Source organism: Pinus tabuliformis, chromosome 7, assembly GCF_031772625.1.
Source record: "Pinus tabuliformis cultivar Carrire ecotype Pingquan chromosome 7, CPIR1, whole genome shotgun sequence".
Taxonomy (NCBI): domain Eukaryota; kingdom Viridiplantae; phylum Streptophyta; class Pinopsida; order Pinales; family Pinaceae; genus Pinus; species Pinus tabuliformis.
Window position 1 is genome coordinate 939595805 of NC_142293.1, and position 7824 is coordinate 939603628.

Consider the following 7824-nt stretch of genomic DNA (forward strand, 5'->3'; position numbering starts at 1 on the left):
ACTGCAATAAAAAGAAATATGCAATCCAAAATAACAAATAACAATACAAATTCAATGCCATAACCCAATATGGAAATAATTTTAAATGAATAATAATATTTATGGATAACACTTATTGAAGGAGATCTACAAAAGGGTCTGCAAATCCCACTCCATGGGATGGGTCCTTTGACGTCCTTGATGCCCCAGTGATCGATTCTCTCTCTCAGTATGTGAAAAACCCAAAATAGTGTGTAGAACTCAAAAGGGAGCTCAAATGCAAAAAGATGACAATGGTGATGATGATATTGATCATGGTGAAGAATGAATGGAAAACCCTCTCATTTATAACAAAGTATTAGGTTGATCTCGAAAATGGAGAATAATAAATTAATATTGACCAAATCAAGGTCTAACACTTAGGAATACTTTATTATATTTTTTGGAGGGGAAAATATATTTAAACTGGTCAAATATCTTTATTTAGAAATAATTAACAAATGAAATGATTTATTAATTATTTCACAAGGATTAAGAATCGTGTGAAATCGAAATAATATTTAAATCATGATTTAACAATTATTCCAATAATAGAATTAAGGAATAATAAATAAATAGTGATTTATTTAATTATTCATAGGTGATTTAGTCAAATGTGACAACAAATAATTATCAAATAATGATTTAACAATTATTCTTAGAGAAAATTAAATAAATAATTATTTATCCAATTATTCTAATGGGGTTTTTAATTTAAATTAGAAATAGTTTAGTAAAAATGGTTTACTAAATTATTTCTCATGGTGAAAGTGATTTTACTATGGTAGAATTAGTCTTTCGTGGTGTATTTCGATCCACTTGCATAGAAATGGCTAGGTGATCATTTTTTGGTGACAACAAGCACTGTTATGACGGATTGTGTTGTGCCTATTCAAGCTTGCGTAAAGGCAGAACACTTATGAATTCATTACAGGCTAAGCATGTGTGAGAAAGCGACTTCAATAGTTAAAAACCAATAAAATTACAAAAACTTCATAGAACATCAATTGACTATGAAGCAACCAAGAGAAATCAAGGAACAATGGATCATAAGATGCCTAGAAGGATCTGAAATTCAAGTGTAAGTAAAATTTTGGAGGGTGTTGATCGCATTGTCAAAAAGACACTATAGTGTTTCCTTATTAAGTTATAACCAAACTCTATCTCCAACTTTGAAATATTTCCCTACGCTATGTTGATCATGTCTAGCCTTATATTTTTCCTATGTCTTATTCAATGTCTCTTATACCTATAAATGGATCTACCTAATCTTATAAACATGTTTTTCTACTCTTAATGCATCTCCTATGTGGTCCTTCTTCACTCCTCCCTTTTTCAATACACAACATTCAACGTTGAAGTTGGAAAATATCCAAAGAAAAATTTAAAAAGCAACTTACTATTAGAAGTATGGACTACTCTATTATAGGAGTGTTTTATATAGATCTATTAGATACTTCTGATTGTAACCCCTCAAAATATGCACCAAAGTCCTATTAACTACTTATATCTACCCATCTATCAGTGGATGGGATGTTGTAAATCTCTTCAATGTAGTGTACATCTTCTTTGATAATATTGTCCAAAATGCATTGAGAAATATGGTATCCCTATGTAAGATGATTCTCCTTTGTATCCAAAAGTGCACCCAAACCTATTCAAAGAACATGTTTGTTTCTTCCTATCCTTAGATGGTCCTTTTGCAAGGAATTATAATGCACATATTTTTGAACATATCAACTACCACAAATATATAGTCATGTCCCCTCCTAGTCGATCAACTACCCCAAATATATAGTCATTCCCCTTCCTGGTTGTTGGTATACCTCCCACAAAATCCATGGAAAGACGTTCCCAAGGTTTAATGGGTATTGGAAAATGGATGGAATAGACCTTGCTTCATGTTGCTAGGCTTACTAGTACAACGAAGTATAAATCCTCTAATATTGTCCAAAATGTCTTACAACGTTGGAGGTGTGAGCCTCTCTAATAAGCTACAATCATTCACTTATACGAACACAAAGCTCATCGAGCTTGTAGAGTAAACCACTATGTCAATGAAGTCAACTTTGTTGTCACCTTATTCTATATTAATTTAGCCTTGTATTTGTTGACACATGAGTCCTCATTGTCATCTTATATTTATGCCTCTCTATATGCATCATGGGTAAAAGGATCCATGCACATTAGATTTCCCTAAGTTGTTCTCTTGGATGTGGGTGGCCTTGAAAGCTTGTCTACCAACCTATTTATGTTGTCCTCATCATACTTGATAACTAATGAAACTATTATAAAAACCAAATCCACTTATAATTTTTGGTTTGTTGTAGCGTGTTGTAGGCCTACAAATATTGTAGTGGTTGGTGATTTGTCTAGATGATTGTCTCCTTTCCTATCAAATATTGCTTCCACTCCTTGATAGCTTGAACCAGGGCAACTAATTCCTTGTCATAAGTAGCATAGTTGAGAATCACCCCATGAAATATTTGATAATGATAGCATACAATACTTCCTCCTTACATCATGAATACTCTCATGGCATACCCACTTGCATCTATCTCCACTTCGAAAAACTTCTACAAGTTTGGTAACATGAGAACTAGTGCTTGATCTAAATTTATTTTTATCTCTTCAAAAAGATTTTTTCAATTCTTCCCTCACTAGAAACTTTTACCACTCATTATTATGGTGTGGAGTAGTGCAACTACTGCTAAAAATGAAGCTTTGAATTTCCATAAGTACTATTCTACCCCAAAAAAGGTCTTAATTTTAGTAAACTTATAATAACTAACCATTTCATGATGATATTTATCTTTGTGGGATCTATTTTGACCTCACCTCCATTGATCACATACCCCAAATACACCAAATACTACTAAGAAAACTTACATTTCATGAGGTTAGATAGTAGTTGGTGCTTCTTTAGAGTCTCTAACACCTTCATGAGATGTGATATGTTCTCCTCCTTGGTAGCACTATAAACTAGTATATAAGTCAAACAGATTATAATAAATGAATATAGATATGGACGTAACACATCATCCATGATTCTCATAAATGTAGTTGGTGCACTGCATGACAAATAATTCATACAAATTTTTCATTGTCCTAAAGATAAAATTCCAGGTGTCTTCTTCTTTGAGTTGAACTTTATTTTATCCTAATTTAGATCCATCTTGGTGAAGTACTTGGCATGTTTCAACTGGTCCAACAATTCATCAATTGTAGGAAGAAGGTATTTATATTATAGTGTAATCTTATTCAACACTATATTCAATACACATTTTGTTGGAAATAATACTGAGGGGGGGGGGGGGGTGAATCAGTATTATCAGATCAATAAAAAATTTTCATTTTCATACTTCATAATCATATACGCCACTTCAGTTAAGTATACACGCGTATATACGCTACTGTGTCTATTGCAACTAGCATATAACCATTAAACTCATGATTCAGTTATGTGATCTTCAATGGATGCATCAGAACATTATTAGCCATATTAACAGTCAACAGTAGCAGTAAAACAGATAGATCAACACACATAAGCAACACACATGAACACCATGATATAAGGTGGAAACCCAATGTGGGTGAAAACCACCTGCTGCAATTCGTTTCTATCTTCCTTTATTAAGAAACTTCTTTTACAATGTACTGGTGCAGTCCTTTACCAGCACGTAGGCTACAACCTGGAGAAGGCTTCAACCTTCTCTCGTTATCCAGACTCTCCTGGAAGGGAGCTCCAACCCCCTTTGCTCATGTACTAGCTAAGATACTAGTACGTAGGTGCCGGCCTACAATCTTCTCTCCTCCGGGTACCACGTTTCATACATTTTCAGACTGGATACTCCTGAAGCACAACACATAATCTGAAAGGCCACGTTTCATCAAATTTTCATACTGGACCCATAACTATCATTGAAGCTCAAAACAATCACTACTAGCATCATCAATCTCTGAATCACTGAAACACTGAAACCCTGTCAATAACACAGTCACCAGAACACAGAGCAGACTACAGAACTCTGCCATAACAATCAGACCCATCTGCAACTTCAAATATTATACTTCATAATGTATACGCTACTACGATGAATCAAACCCGCGTACATACGCGCTTTTGCCAAAGACAACCCGCGTACAGATCTAAAAATATTTTCTTATAACTTTGCAGTTGTACCAGACATCAGTCATACTCATAACATTTATAGAATATTACATGCGTCAGTATGCAGATCTAGAATAAGCATCATAAAGATAGTTCATTTCAAACCATTTGATCCCGATCTCTCCTTAGATCTTGTTCTCCATCAACCGGTGAGATCCCTCCTTAGCTTAGATCAGTCAATGCATCATCAACCCATAACCTGCATACTGGATCTCATACTTCTTCAGATATTCAAGACTTTTTCTATGCACTTGCCTAATGATCTTCTTCTCCTTTTATAGTCTTAGGCCTTGCTCAATACCACGGTCCAAAACCATAATAAATCAATACCAAGAGCCCAATACTTGAGATCAACACACTTGTCGAGATACCATGGTCCAAAACCATAGGTTCAAGTACCGAGGACTAACTACCACGGATCAAAAGTAAGCTTTCCGACATGTACGCGCTTTTCCGTGCATGAAACTGCGTGTATACCCTACTTGGTATATAGCGAACCTGCGTATACGCGACTTGGTATATAGTGAACCTGCGTGTATACCCTACTTGGTATATAGTGAACCTGCGTATATACTCTTCTTTCTTCATTCTTTTTAGTCTGATCATCAATTCTTTGCTACTGACCTGTTGCACTATAATTTGTCATCTGTGTGATTTTCCATCAAGGACAACACTTGTCTCATAATGCCAACAATCTCCCCCTTTGGACTTGATGGCAAAGCTAACTTGTCACACTTAGAACTTGATATTCTTATTCCTTTGAGCTGTCCTACATCCCATGCATTTAGTCACATCTGCAGATTGATCTAGTTATATGTAAGTGAGAAGTTCTTCTATGAGAGGGTTGCCATCAAGTACAACACATGCATCATAATGCCAACAATCTCCCCCTTTGGACTTGATGGCAACAACACCAAATCACTCTCCCCCTTTGAAATCAAGGGCAAAGGGTGGACCAAGATATTCTCTTTCCTTGATAAACATTCTACTGTCCATACTCCCCCTGAGTACCTGCTGAAATCTCCAAATGTGCTTCCCCTTCATATATGCCAAAGTGTACCAGTCTGTCCATGCTCCCCCTGAGTACATGCCAAGTCTCTGTATTGTTGAAGTGTGTTGTTCATGCTCTTCCTGACTAAAGGCGAGATCTGCAAAAATATGTTCTTCAAGAAGAACCATGACTTATACATCATAAGAGACCTTCCTATCACCAAAAGACTCAATACATACATCCATTTCCCAACCAAGTGGGGCGCATCCATCCAACCAAGTGGGGATACATTAGAAATTCACATATGACAACCAATTACATTTCATCTTCATCCCAAGCATAGTGGGGAAACCAATATAGGCCATTACATGACCTTGACACCATGAAAGAGATACCAAAAAAGAGATATATGACATAGAGATGAAATATCAAGACTATGCAAATCATCAATAACTACTATCAGCAGCATCTGTCAATCACTGTATATATCAGCAATCATGTTCTCCTTCTGATCTTCTTTCTGCAGCTGATCCACCTGAATCAAAAACAGCTTGAGTACTAGAACCAAGAGCTTCTAAGGTAATGCCAACAATGCATTATTAGAAGATAATCTGCTCCCCCTGAACCTGTGTCTGATGGTCTCTGGCAGACCCATATCAGACTCTCTTCAACCAGAGTCTATCCCTGCTGATTTCCTTCAAAAATTCCATATACGCGTTTGTACCTGCATAAATCGGCGTATGTACGCGGATACCCCTCATCCAACTCGCGTACACCAATTTCCATATCAACAACCTGTAAATGTCCTGTCGACTCATCCTTTTAAAACATCATCATGAAATCATTCACATTATATCATATGTGAAACCACCATAGCCATTTCATCAATATCAAGCTCTACATGATCCAAGTATCATTACTTGGGAACATCTGCATCAATCAACATATGTAAGTATCAACCTATCATCATATAGATACGAACTCATCATCATGTCTCCAACAAAGCAACTTTGAGTAGTCATCCATGTATCAGCACTATGTATCTTGAGCTCAAGCTCTTTTGACAAAACTTCTTGATATCATCAACATCAACAATCTTTATCCACATGAGTGCCTGCATCATAACTATATGATCTTTATGCATATGACAATCAGCAGTATATGAGTGACTCATCATCAAGTGAGCAAGATGTGTATTCAAGCTTTGTACTTCTCCTTATCCTTATGAAGATCACCATGTAAACACCATATATGCATCATCAAAGAATCAACCATAAATCTGATTTGAATATCTACTATGTAACCCCAAGCATCATATGAGATTTTATCATAGACAACTCACAACCACATCATAGCAAGATATATCATTTAGCCATATAAGCATCATCACCAAGGACTAAATGCCAACAATGCATTATCAAAGGCATGTGTTCCCACTCAACCTGAGCCATCTGTTTACTATTAGATCTGATCATGCATATATCAGCAATAAGCATCAAGAGATCATCATCATCAAGTTAGGATCAAACCCTTCTAAACATCTTACAAGTATCAAGACATTTCCTCACATCCTCAGCAGGCTATAAACATTATCCAACAGAGAAAATAATGGACTGAAACATAACAAATCCTTTTCCTGAACCTATCCCTATTGCATTTCTTCAGATAATCATATACGCGACTGTGCAGCATCCGACTCGCGTATATACGTGACTTCCCTTTATGGAACTTACGTATGAGATTCAGGACACTGAAGTTTTATACTTTCAGCTCCCTCTGAGTCTGTTATGTTTGTGTTGTGATGTGTCTGAGTACATTTTGTTGTGCCACATCTTTCTGACTGTACTTCCTTCTTCTTCCATATCTTCAAGTGTGATGTTGTTTTCTCCTTTTGGTGTGACGTCCGTGCTTTCTTCCTGCATTCCTTTGCTATATGTCCAAGCTTGTTACATGCATAACATCTTACATGTTTCATATTTCTCCTGTAGCAATCAGCAGCTTTGTGACCAACATATTGCAAGCAAAACAATATCCATTAAAGTACCTTAAATGTGATGATCTTTCTACATGATGGTCTTGATCCCTTCTTCTTCCACATCTAGCTGCAACATGTCCAAGATTATGACATACATAACATTCAACATTTTTCATAGGAGGAGTAAAAGATTTTCTTTGGGAAGTCTCTTTCCTTGATTGTTGATGGGGTTGACCTTTCATCTCCTTGTTGATCATTTTAGATTTCTTTTTAGAGTTCCTTGCCTCACCTTGTGAACTAGATTCACCTTCAACAGATTCATGAAATCCAAGACCAGTCTTGATAGAAGGAGACCTTTGACTACTAAGAATATCATCCAAAGCTTTAGAACTATCTTGAAATCGCAACAGTTTATCTTTTTCTTCTAATTTACCTTTCAAGATATTTACCTCAACTTGAAGTTGTTCTTCCTTTTCTAGACATTGCTTCTTCATGTCTTCTTTAGCTTTCCTTCCTTTTTCCAACTGATGCCTTAGTTTGAGAATATCCTTTTCTTGTTCTTCATTCACATCCTGCTGCATTTGACAAATTATGAAGGCACATTCCAGCTGAGATTTTAAGCTAATAACTTTGTTTACCTGTTTTTCATTAGCTTGGAGTAGATCTTTA